The sequence below is a fragment of the Lissotriton vulgaris genome, chromosome 4_1 (assembly GCF_964263255.1).
Source record: "Lissotriton vulgaris chromosome 4_1, aLisVul1.2, whole genome shotgun sequence".
Lineage (NCBI taxonomy): Eukaryota > Metazoa > Chordata > Amphibia > Caudata > Salamandridae > Lissotriton > Lissotriton vulgaris.
Window position 1 is genome coordinate 1,541,245,719 of NC_141691.1, and position 12,826 is coordinate 1,541,258,544.

Consider the following 12,826-nt stretch of genomic DNA (forward strand, 5'->3'; position numbering starts at 1 on the left):
TTGCGGTTTTCACCGTTTCTTGTTGCAAGCACTAGGTCGACCCACACAAGTGGGGTACCATTTTTCTTGTAAGACTTTGGGGAATGCAGGGTTAATGGAAATTTGTGGATACACACAGATTCCAGAACTTTGCACCACAGAAATATTGAGAAAATATGTTTTTTTTAACTTTTTTTAGGTTTGCGAGGGATTCTAGGTAACAGAACCTGGTGGGAGGCAGTCAAGTCACCCTATCATGAATTTCCCTGGGTGTCTAGTTTTAAAAAATGTATAGGTTTGCTAAGTTTCCCTAGGTGCCGCCAGAGCTAGGGTTCAAAAACTACAGCTAGGCACTTTGCCAAAAAAGGGTCTTTTTCACTGCGAAGTTGAGGTGTGACCACGTTGCGTTTTGCGCCGTTTCATGTTGCAGGCAATAGGCCAACCCACACAAGTGGGGTACCATTTTTCTCGGAAGACTTTGGGGAATGCAGGGGGGAAGGACATTTGTGGATACACACAGATTCAGAACTTTCCACCACAGAAATGTGGAGAAAATGTGTTTACAAAAAAAAATTAGGTTTGCAAGAGATTCTGGGTAACAGAACCTGGTGGGAGGCAGTCAAGTCACCCTATCATGAATTTCCCTGGGTGTCTAGTTTTAAAAAATGTATAGGTTTGCTAAGTTTCCCTAGGTGCCGCCAGAGCTAGGGTTCAAAAACTTCAGCTAGGCACTTTGCCAAAAAATGGTCATTTTTCACAGCAAAATTGAGATGTGACCACGTTGCGTTTTGTGCCGTTTCCTGTTGCAGGCACTAGGCCGACCCACACAAGTGAGGTACGATTTTTCTCAGAAGACTTTAGGGAACGCAGGGTGGGTGGAAATTTGTGGATCCACGCAGATTCCAGAACTTTCCACCACAGAAAAATTGAGAAAATGTCTTTTTTTGACAATTATTAAGGTTTGCAAGGGTTTCTGGGTAACAGAACCTGGTGGGAGGCAGTCAAGTCACCCCATCCTGGATTCCCCTGGGTATCTAGTTTTCAAAAATGAATAGGTTTGCTAGCTTTCCCTAGGTTCCGGCAGAGCTAGGGTTAAAAAACTACAGCTAGGTGCTTTGCCAAAAAAGGGTCCTTTTTTCACTGCGAAATTGAGTTGTGACCACGTTGCGTTTTGTGCCGTTTCCTGTCGCAGGCACTATGCCGACCCACACAAGTGGGGTACCTTTTTTCTAGGAAGACTTTGGGGAACGTGGGGTGGAATCAAATTTGAGATACAAGCAGATTCCATAACTTTCCATTACAGAAATGTAGAGAAAATGTGCATTTTTTTACATTTTATAAGTTTGCAAGGGTTTCTGGGTAACAGAACCTGGTGCGAGGCAGTAATGTCACCCCATCCTGGATTCCCCTGGATGTCTAACTTTCAAAAATGTATAGGTTTGCTAGGTTTCCCTAGGTGCCAGCAGAGCTAGGGTTCAAAAACTACAGCTAGGCACTTTGCCAAAAAGGGTTATTTTTCACTGCAAAATTGAGGTGTGACCATGTTGCGTTTTGCGCTGTTTCATGTCGCAGGCACTAGGCCGACCCACACAAGTGGGGTACCATTTTTCTCGGAAGACTTTGGGGAACCCAGGGTGGGAGGAAATTCGTGGATACACGCAGATTCAGAACTTTCCACCACAGAAATGTGGAGAAAATGTGTTTAATAAAAAACAAATTAGGTTTTCTAGAGATTCTGGGTAACAGAACCTGGTGGGAGGCAGTCAAGTCACCCCATCCTCGAATCCCCTGGGTGTCTAATTTTAAAAAATGTATAGGTTTGCTAGGTTTCCCTAGGTGCCGGCAGAGCTAGGGTTCAAAAACTACAGCTAGGCACTTTGCCAAAAAGGGTCATTTTTTGCTGCGAAATTGAGGTGTGACCACGCTGCATTCTGTGCCGTTTCCTGCTGCAGGCACTAGGCCGACCCACACAAGTGGGGTACAATTTTTCTCAGAAGACTTTGGGAAATGCAGGGTGGAAGGAAATGTGTGTATGCACACAGATTCCAGAACTTTCCACCACAGAAATGTGGAGAAAATGTCTTTTTTTGACAATTATTTAGGTTTCAAGGGTTTCTGGGTAACAGAACTTAGAGGGAGGCAGTCAAGTCACCCCATCCTGGATTCCCCTGGGTGTCTAGTTTTCAAAAATGTATTGGTTTGCTAGGTTTCCCATAGGTGCCGGCAGAGCTAGGGTTTAACAACTACAGCTAGGCACTTTGCAAAAAAAGGGCCATTTTTCACTGCAAAATTGAGGTGCAACCACGTTGCGTTTTGTGCCGTTTCCTGTTGCAGGCACTAGGCCGACCCACACAAGTGAGGTACGATTTTTCTCAGAAGACTTTTGGGAACGCAGGGTGGGTGGAAATTTGTGGATCCACGCAGATTCCAGAACTTTCCACCACAGAAATGTGGGGAAAATGTGTTTTTTGTCAATTTTATAGGTTTGCAAGGTATTCTGGGTAACAGAACTTGGTGGGAGGCAGTCAAGTCACCCTATCCTGGATTCCCATGGGTATCTATTTTTCCGAAATATATAGGTTCGCTAGGTTTCCCTAGGTGCAGGCAGAGCTTGGGTTCAAAAACTTCAGCTAGGCACTTTGCCAAAAAATGGTCATTTTTCACAGCAAAATTGAGATGTGACCACGTTGCGTTTTGTGCCGTTTCCTGTTGCAGGCACTAGGCCGACCCACACAAGTGAGGTACGATTTTTCTCAGAAGACTTTTGGGAACGCAGGGTGGGTGGAAATTTGTGGATCCACGCAGATTCCAGAACTTTCCACCACAGAAAAATTGAGAAAATGTCTTTTTTTGACAATTATTAAGGTTTGCAAGGGTTTCTGGGTAACAGAACCTGGTGGGAGGCAGTCAAGTCACCCCATCCTGGATTACCCTGGGTATCTAGTTTTCAAAAATGAATAGGTTTGCTAGCTTTCCCTAGGTTCCGGCAGAGCTAGGGTTAAAAAACTACAGCTAGGCGCTTTGCCAAAAAAGGGTCCTTTTTTCACTGCGAAATTGAGTTGTGACCACGTTGCGTTTTGTGCCGTTTCCTGTCGCAGGCACTATGCCGACCCACACAAGTGGGGTACCTTTTTTCTAGGAAGACTTTGGGGAACGTGGGGTGGAATCAAATTTGAGATACAAGCAGATTCCATAACTTTCCATTACAGAAATGTAGAGAAAATGTGCTTTTTTTTACATTTTATAAGTTTGCAAGGGTTTCTGGGTAACAGAACCTGGTGCAAGGCAGTAATGTCACCGCATCCTGGATTCCCCTGGATGTCTAACTTTCAAAAATGTATAGGTTTGCTAGGTTTCCCTAGGTGCCAGCAGAGCTAGGGTTCAAAAACTACAGCTAGGCACTTTGCCAAAAAGGGTTATTTTTCACTGCAAAATTGAGGTGTGACCACGTTGCGTTTTTCGCTGTTTCATGTCGCAGGCACTAGGCCGACCCACACAAGTGGGGTACCATTTTTCTCGGAAGACTTTGGGGAACCCAGGGTGGGAGGAAATTCGTGGATACACGCAGATTCAGAACTTTCCACCACAGAAATGTGGAGAAAATGTGTTTTAAAAAAAACAAATTAGGTTTTCTAGAGATTCTGGGTAACAGAACCTGGTGGGAGGCAGTCAAGTCACCCCATCCTCGAATCCCCTGGGTGTCTAATTTTAAAAAATGTATAGGTTTGCTAGGTTTCCCTAGGTGCCGGCAGAGCTAGGGTTCAAAAACTACAGCTAGGCACTTTGCCAAAAAGGGTCATTTTTTGCTGCGAAATTGAGGTGTGACCACGCTGCATTCTGTGCCGTTTCCTGCTGCAGGCACTAGGCCGACCCACACAAGTGGGGTACAATTTTTCTCAGAAGACTTTGGGAAATGCAGGGTGGAAGGAAATGTGTGTATGCACACAGATTCCAGAACTTTCCACCACAGAAATGTGGAGAAAATGTCTTTTTTTGACAATTATTTAGGTTTCAAGGGTTTCTGGGTAACAGAACTTAGAGGGAGGCAGTCAAGTCACCCCATCCTGGATTCCCCTGGGTGTCTAGTTTTCAAAAATGTATTGGTTTGCTAGGTTTCCCATAGGTGCCGGCAGAGCTAGGGTTTAACAACTACAGCTAGGCACTTTGCAAAAAAAGGGCCATTTTTCACTGCAAAATTGAGGTGCAACCACGTTGCGTTTTGTGCCGTTTCCTGTTGCAGGCACTAGGCCGACCCACACAAGTGAGGTACGATTTTTCTCAGAAGACTTTTGGGAACGCAGGGTTCGTGGAAATTTGTGGATCCACGCAGATTCCAGAACTTTCCACCACAGAAATGTGGGGAAAATGTGTTTTTTGTCAATTTTATAGGTTTGCAAGGTATTCTGGGTAACAGAACTTGGTGGGAGGCAGTCAAGTCACCCTATCCTGGATTCCCATGGGTGTCTATTTTTCCGAAATATATAGGTTCGCTAGGTTTCCCTAGGTGCAGGCAGAGCTTGGGTTCAAAAACTTCAGCTAGGCACTTTGCCAAAAAATGGTCATTTTTCACAGCAAAATTGAGATGTGACCACGTTGCGTTTTGTGCCGTTTCCTGTTGCAGGCACTAGGCCGACCCACACAAGTGAGGTACGATTTTTCTCAGAAGACTTTTGGGAACGCAGGGTGGGTGGAAATTTGTGGATCCACGCAGATTCCAGAACTTTCCACCACAGAAAAATTGAGAAAATGTCTTTTTTTGACAATTATTAAGGTTTGCAAAGGTTTCTGGGTAACAGAACCTGGTGGGAGGCAGTCAAGTCACCCCATCCTGGATTCCCCTGGGTATCTAGTTTTAAAAAATGAATAGGTTTACTAGCTTTCCCTAGGTTCCGGCAGAGCTAGGGTTAAAAAACTACAGCTAGGCGCTTTGCCAAAAAAGGGTCCTTTTTTCACTGCGAAATTGAGTTGTGACCACGTTGCGTTTTGTGCCGTTTCCTGTCGCAGGCACTATGCCGACCCACACAAGTGGGGTACCTTTTTTCTAGGAAGACTTTGGGGAACGTGGGGTGGAATCAAATTTGAGATACAAGCAGATTCCATAACTTTCCATTACAGAAATGTTGAGAAAATGTGCTTTTTTTTACATTTTATAAGTTTGCAAGGGTTTCTGGGTAACAGAACCTGGTGCGAGGCAGTCATGTCACCCCATCCTGGATTCCCCTGGATGTCTAACTTTCAAAAATGTATAGGTTTGCTAGGTTTCCGTAGGTGCCAGCAGAGCTAGGGTTCAAAAACTACAGCTAGGCACTTTGCCAAAAAGGGTTATTTTTCACTGCAAAATTGAGGTGTGACCACGTTGCGTTTTGCGCTGTTTCATGTCGCAGGCACTAGGCGGACCCACACAAGTGGGGTACCATTTTTCTCGGAAGACTTTGGGGAACGCAGGGTGGGAGGAAATTCGTGGATACACGCAGATTCAGAACTTTCCACCACAGAAATGTGGAGAAAATGTGTTTAAAAAAAAACAAATTAGGTTTGCTAGAGATTCTGGGTAACAGAACCTGGTGGGAGGCAGTCAAGTCACCCCATCCTCGAATCCCCTGGGTGTCTAATTTTAAAAAATGTATAGGTTTGCTAGGTTTCCCTAGGTGCCGGCAGAGCTAGGGTTAAAAAACTACAGCTAGGCACTTTGCCAAAAAAGGGTCATTTTTTGCTGCGAAATTGAGGTGTGACCACGCTGCATTCTGTGCCGTTTCCTGCTGCAGGCACTAGGCCGACCCACACAAGTGGGATACCATTTTTCTCAAAAGACTTTGGGAAATGCAGGGTGGAAGGAAATGTGTGTATGCACACAGATTCCAGAACTTTCCACCACAGAAATGTGGAGAAAATGTCTTTTTTTGACAATTATTTAGGTTTCAAGGGTTTCTGGGTAACAGAACTTAGAGGGAGGCAGTCAAGTCACCCCATCCTGGATTCCCCTGGGTGTCTAGTTTTTAAAAATGTATTGGTTTGCTAGGTTTCCCATAGGTGCCGGCAGAGCTAGGGTTAAACAACTACAGCTAGGCACTTTGCAAAAAAAGGGCCATTTTTCACTGCAAAATTGAGGTGCAACCACGTTGCGTTTTGTGCCGTTTCCTGTTGCAGGCACTAGGCCGACCCACACAAGTGAGGTACGATTTTTCTCAGAAGATTTTTGGGAACGCAGGGTGGGTGGAAATTTGTGGATCCACGCAGATTCCAGAACTTTCCACCACAGAAATGTGGGGAAAATGTGTTTTTTGTCAATTTTATAGGTTTGCAAGGTATTCTGGGTAACAGAACTTGGTGGGAGGCAGTCAAGTCACCCTATCCTGGATTCCCATGGGTGTCTATTTTTCCGAAATATATAGGTTCGCTAGGTTTCCCTAGGTGCAGGCAGAGCTTGGGTTCAAAAACTTCAGCTAGGCACTTTGCCAAAAAATGGTCATTTTTCACAGCAAAATTGAGATGTGACCACGTTGCGTTTTGTGCCGTTTCCTGTTGCAGGCACTAGGCCGACCCACACAAGTGAGGTACGATTTTTCTCAGAAGACTTTTGGGAACGCAGGGTGGGTGGAAATTTGTGGATCCACGCAGATTCCAGAACTTTCCACCACAGAAATGTGGGGAAAATGTGTTTTTTGTCAATTTTATAGGTTTGCAAGGTATTCTGGGTAACAGAACTTGGTGGGAGGCAGTCAAGTCACCCTATCCTGGATTCTCATGGGTGTCTATTTTTCCGAAATATATAGGTTTGCTAGGTTTCCCTAGGTGCAGGCAGAGCTTGGGTTCAAAAACTTCAGCTAGGCACTTTGCCAAAAAATGGTCATTTTTCACAGCAAAATTGAGATGTGACCAAGTTGCGTTTTGTGCCGTTTCCAGTCGCAGGCACTAGGCCGACCGACACAAGTGGGGTACCATTTTTCTTGAAAGACTTTCGGGAACACAGGGTGGAAGGAAATTTGTGGATACACGCATATTCCAAAACTTTCCACCATAGAAATGTGGAGAAAATGTGTTTTTGTTTACAATTTTTTAGGTTTGCAAAGGATTCTGGGTAACAGAACCTGGTGGGAGGCAGTCAAGTTGCCATATCCTGGATTCCCCTGGGTATCTAGTTTGCAAAAATTTATAGGTTTGCTAAGTTTCCGTAGGTGCTGGCAGAGCTAGGGTTAAAAAACTACAGCTAGGCACTTTGCCAAAAAAAGGGTCATTTTTCACTGCGAAAGTGAGGTGTGACCACGCTGCGTTTTGCGCCGTTTCCTGTTGCAGGCACTAGGCCGACCCACACAAGTGGGGTACCTTTTTTCTAGGAAGACTTTGGGGAACATGGGGTGGAATCAAATTTGAGATACAAGCATATTCCAGAACTGTCCACCACAGAAATGTAGAGATAATGTCTTTTTTTTTTGACAAATATTTAAGTTTCAAGGGTTTCTGGGTAACAGAACTTGGAGGGAGGCAGTCAAGTCACCCCATCCTGGATTTCCCTTGGTGTCTAGTTTTCAAAAATGTATAAATTTGCTAGGTTTCCCTAGGTGCCGGCAGAGCAAGGGTTCAAAAACTACAGCTAGGCACTTTGCCAAAAAAGGGTAATTTTTCACTGCAAAATTGAGGTGTGACCACGTTGCGGTTTTCACCGTTTCTTGTCGCAAGCACTAGGTCGACCCGCACAAGTGGGGTACCATTTTTCTTGTAAGATTTTGGGGAATGCAGGGTTAATGGAAATTTGTGGATACACACAGATTCCAGAACTTTGCACCACAGAAATATTGAGAAAATATGTTTTTTTTAACTTTTTTTAGGTTTGCGAGGGATTCTAGGTAACAGAACCTGGTGGGAGGCAGTCAAGTCACCCTATCATGAATTTCCCTGGGTGTCTAGTTTTAAAAAATGTATAGGTTTGCTAAGTTTCCCTAGGTGCCGCCAGAGCTAGGGTTCAAAAACTACAGCTAGGCACTTTGCCAAAAAAGGGTCTTTTTCACTGCGAAGTTGAGGTGTGACCACGTTGCGTTTTGCGCCGTTTCATGTTGCAGGCAATAGGCCAACCCACACAAGTGGGGTACCATTTTTCTCGGAAGACTTTGGGGAATGCAGGGGGGAAGGACATTTGTGGATACACACAGATTCAGAACTTTCCACCACAGAAATGTGGAGAAAATGTGTTTAAAAAAAAAAATTAGGTTTGCAAGAGATTCTGGGTAACAGAACCTGGCGGGAGGCAGTCAAGTCACCCCATCCTGGAATTCCCTGGGTGTCTAATTTTAAAAAATGTATAGGTTTTCTAGGTTTCCCTAGGTGCCGGCAGAGCTAGGGTACAAAAACTACAGCTAGGCACTCTGCCAAAAAAGGGTCATTTTTCTCTGCGAGATTGACGTATGACCACTTAGCGTTTTGCACCATTTCCTGTCGCGGGCACAAGGCCGAACCACACAAGTGAGGTACTGTTTTTATCGGGTAACGTAGGGTAAATCAGATTTGTAAATCAACTGTTATTACCTATTGAGTTTTCATGCATTTCTTTCTTCCAAATGAAAGACATTACGTAAAAAAGAAGTCATTTTGAAAAATGACCAATAATTCTCATGCTAGTATGAGTATTCCCAATTTTGAAAATGTGCAAATATGTACTGTTTCTAAACTCTATAATTCTTACCCATTTCAGAAATACATAGGTGTCTTTCATACCAATTTTTCCATGTATACATTTTCCCAGGATAATTGCTCTAAACCCGGTACATAATAAAATACCATTGCAAGTTGCTGCTCAGTTTTTGGCTCTGGGTTCGTCGGGTTCTTGGTAAAACTACAAGTCCTATATATCCCCACAACCAGGAATGTCCAGCGGATGTCACGGTATATTGCTTTCAATGAGCTGTCATAATTACAAGAAGTTACAGGTGAAAACGTTGACACAAAAGGCTGTTTTTTTCAACTCATTTTCAATTTTTCCAATATTTTACTGTTAGTTTCTATAAAGAAACCCTCATGGATTTAGACAAATGACCCCTTTATGAATTCAGAATTTTATCTACCTTTCTAAAATGTATAGCTTTCCAGGATCCAGTATTGCTTTCATACTCATTTTTACCATTAACTGGAAGGAAGTTGAAATCACTAAAAATAGCAAAAATAGGCTATGTCCCAGAAAAATGCCAAAAAGTGTGTGAAAAATGTTGGTTCCCTGACAAAAGACTGCCATTCCCTAAAAGCTGGGGAAATTGTGATTTAAGCCCCATAAACCCTTTTTTGATAACATTTGCAGGGAAAAACCCAGAGGCTTTCATTTGCAGCCTGTTGTTCCCATTTTTCTGAAAAAAACAAACATTTCACTGTATTTTGGGTAATTTCTGGGACCCCTCGCAGGGAATCCACAAACCCTGGATACCTTTACAATCCCCATGATGTTGGAAGAAAAGGACACAAAATTGGCGTTGATACCTTATGTGGTCAAAAAGTTACAGGGGCCTAAGCGCGCACTACCCCAAATAGCCAAAAAAAGGCTTAGCACAGGAGGGGAAAAGGCCTAGCAGCGAAGGGTTTAAGAAGACCCTCACTCACCAACCTAGTTGGTGACATGCTTCATCATTGTGTCCCACCCAAGGCCCCAAATGTTCCTTGGCTCTGCTTTGATGCCTGGAGACAGCAAAGCTGGTTTTGTACAGTGAGTGTGCACTCAAAGGATGAATGAATATGAATTAAAAAACTGTCCTAAGGCTTGCAAAAAGAAGATAAGACTATTTTCTAATATCAGGGCCATTGGCAGTGGTTAAAAAAACAAGAGGCAGATATCCCTGGAGGTCTTTAGAAACTCTGATATTCTTGTTGGTCTACATGTTTCAGTCATTCTCCCTTTATTAGGATGGCTTTCATCAAGACCTTAAGTGAATGCGTGCTAATGTGGTCTAAAAGAGTAGTAAAAACCAACTATGTGGTGCACAAGCTAAGGTGCATTATGTGGTATAGGAGAGTTTCCTCTAACAGCGCATTCCTGTAGGGGAAATAAGTTGACAGTAAGCATGGGTGGAATTTGCGGATTCGCAATACGCGAATTTGCGCGAATTCGTAATCGCGATTTCCAAAAACGCGAGCTTGCAAATTTTTTTGCAAGTTTGCGTGATTTTTTTACCAGTTCGGGAACAAGAACTTGCGCATGCGGTAGCAACGGTCGCGAACATGTTGTTTCCACTTAACCAGCCTGCTCGCAATGCCTTTTTTCCTGTTTCGGGTCGCAATGAAGTGTTCCCGTTTGCAATTTCCTTTTTTGGGTCACAATGACATTTTTGCATTTGCAATTTCCTGTTTCGGGTCGCAATGACATGTTCGCGAACTTGGCGTCGCTCCGCCAGCTACCAAAATCTCGCAGCGCACACAAACATGGAGGAAAACACATCAGCGAACGCAGAATCATGGTAAGTCAATGCCACACACGCGAGATTGTATTTTTCAAGCGCGAACAAGAAAAAAAAAATTGCCAACTCACGAATAGCAGATTTGTGGGCAATTTGCGCGGCTCGCAAAATTGCCAAAAATTAGCAAATTCCACGAGCTGAACGAATTTTCCACCCATACTTAGTTGACAGACAGACATACACACAGAAAACATTTAGAAGAATGATTGTCTCATAATATATATAGGGACTGTGGAGCATGGTGTCCGTACTCTATATGGGCAATAGCGTAGTGAGGACGGAGTGTGCCCGTAAAAATTGAGCTCGCCTTTTACAAAGGAGGATCAAATTATGAGGTAGGGTAGACTAAATTATGCAGCTTGGAAAAGTAAATTGCGCAGTGAAATGCTCCATGTTTTTTGATTGTATTCAGTATAATGCCATTTTTACACTTCTTATCTCTCTGGGCACAGGTTTCACCTTTTTACGAGCAATTTAACTCCCAGCAATAGTAATAAGCAGCAGAAAGGTCATCAGTCAACCCTTGAAAAGGACACTGCATGGCAACTAAGCATGGGCGGAAAATCCGTTTCGCTCGCGGATTTTGCGGATTTTCGGGAAATTCGCAATCCGCGAGATTCGCGAATCTCCCGCAAAATCCGCAAATCCGCGAGCAGCGGATTTTGCTCGCACTGCTCGCACTGTTCGCGTGAGTTCGCGGCTTCCCAGTACAACTTCGCGCCCCGCGAATTAGTGCTAAATTGCAGAAATACGATCTTAGCAAAACTGAAACTACTTACCAGGTTCAAAAGTTCAGGCTCATCATTAGTAGCCATTTCCTGTAGTGCTTCCTGAGGGGCCCCTCCAGAGTTCAGTTGCCAGTTGCAACTATTATGTGACCCTGCTCTGAACCTCAGAATAGTTACACATATGCCACAAAGGTCCTGAATTACAGCTAAGGGAGACAAGCAGGAGCCAGGCTGGAAGTTAAAATCCATTAATCAGCCCCTAATTCATTATTGTCAGTTGGGGCAGGGCAGGTGTTGTAACTAATTTTGCAACAATGAAAGCACTTGGCAAGTGCAAAAGATCACTAATCAGGGCGCACTAAGGAAGCAGGTGCCAGCTAAAAAAATATTCTGTGACACATTAATCAGCCCCAAATTAATTCAGGTCACTTGAGGCAGGGAAGGTGTGCTTTGCTTTGCCGAAAATAATGTACACTGGACAACCAGAGGGTGTGGTGATGAAACAGAGGGTGGCATGGGTGGGCCAGAGGGTGGCATGAGTAGTCAGAGAGTGGCAGTGGTGACAGAGAGTGGCAGTGATGAAGAAGAGTGTCCCAAACAGGCTGGACACGTAGAAACAACAAGTTCACAAAACTTGCGACCCGACAGGTAAGTTCGCAAATTGCGAAATTGTAAAAACCCTCGCGAACTGGCAGAAACACGGGCGAACACAAAAAAAAAAAAATCCGCAAATTCGCGGGAATTCGCGGATTTTGCGGATTGCGAGTTCGCAAATCCGCAAAATTCGCGAACGCGAGATTCGCAAAATTCGCCCATGCTTAATGGCAACATGTTTTTAGTCACTTGATTCTTTTAAGCTTGAGTCATTATGATTTTTTTCAATCTGCAGATTATGCAGTAGATGATACCTAACATGGCACATGTAGCAAATCAAGTTATATAGACACACTGGCAGCCGCAATATCTCATCATTCTAAACACCCTCACTATAGGCCAATCCGACCTTGAGCAGGGCATTAGTTCAAGGCATTCTATTCATGTCCTATACTTTTCTTCCTCGTTTTATGCCAATGATTTGCTATCACGTTGGAGTTACACAACTCTGTTGGATTCCCCTGGGTACACAGAGACTAGTTCTGCCGCTTCATCATCGCCAAAGGCACCCATCTATTGATAACTGGCACAGAGGTTGTAACTGTCATCCAAACACCCCGTCTGCATCACTTCTGGCAAAGTATGGCCATGCTTGAGATAAAACAGGGCAAACAAGAGCGTGTCTCATAAAACACAAAGACACTGCCTCTCACTCGCAGCTGCCCCCAACACCCCACACACACACCCCAAGTTTCACAAACTTATAGACCACAATGCTTCTAATAGGGGGGAAACACTGTGTGTACTATTTGAGTAAAGACGACACCCTCTGAGCCCTACTACTGTGAGTGTGTTTGTGTGTGTGGAGTGGGGAATCACATAACACCCGGAACAGCGCCACACTAATGCCTTCGCAGCTGAGCCCGACCCAGTGTAATCTCGTTTGAGTGCATCGTGGGATATAGGGGTGCAGTTGTCGCAGACAATATAGCAGCTGTTTACCAACAGAAAGATGCCATCCCTGTAACCACCAATCACACCCTGCAGACATGTGTACGGCTGCCCCCAGACTGATACATGCATGCCAGGCTC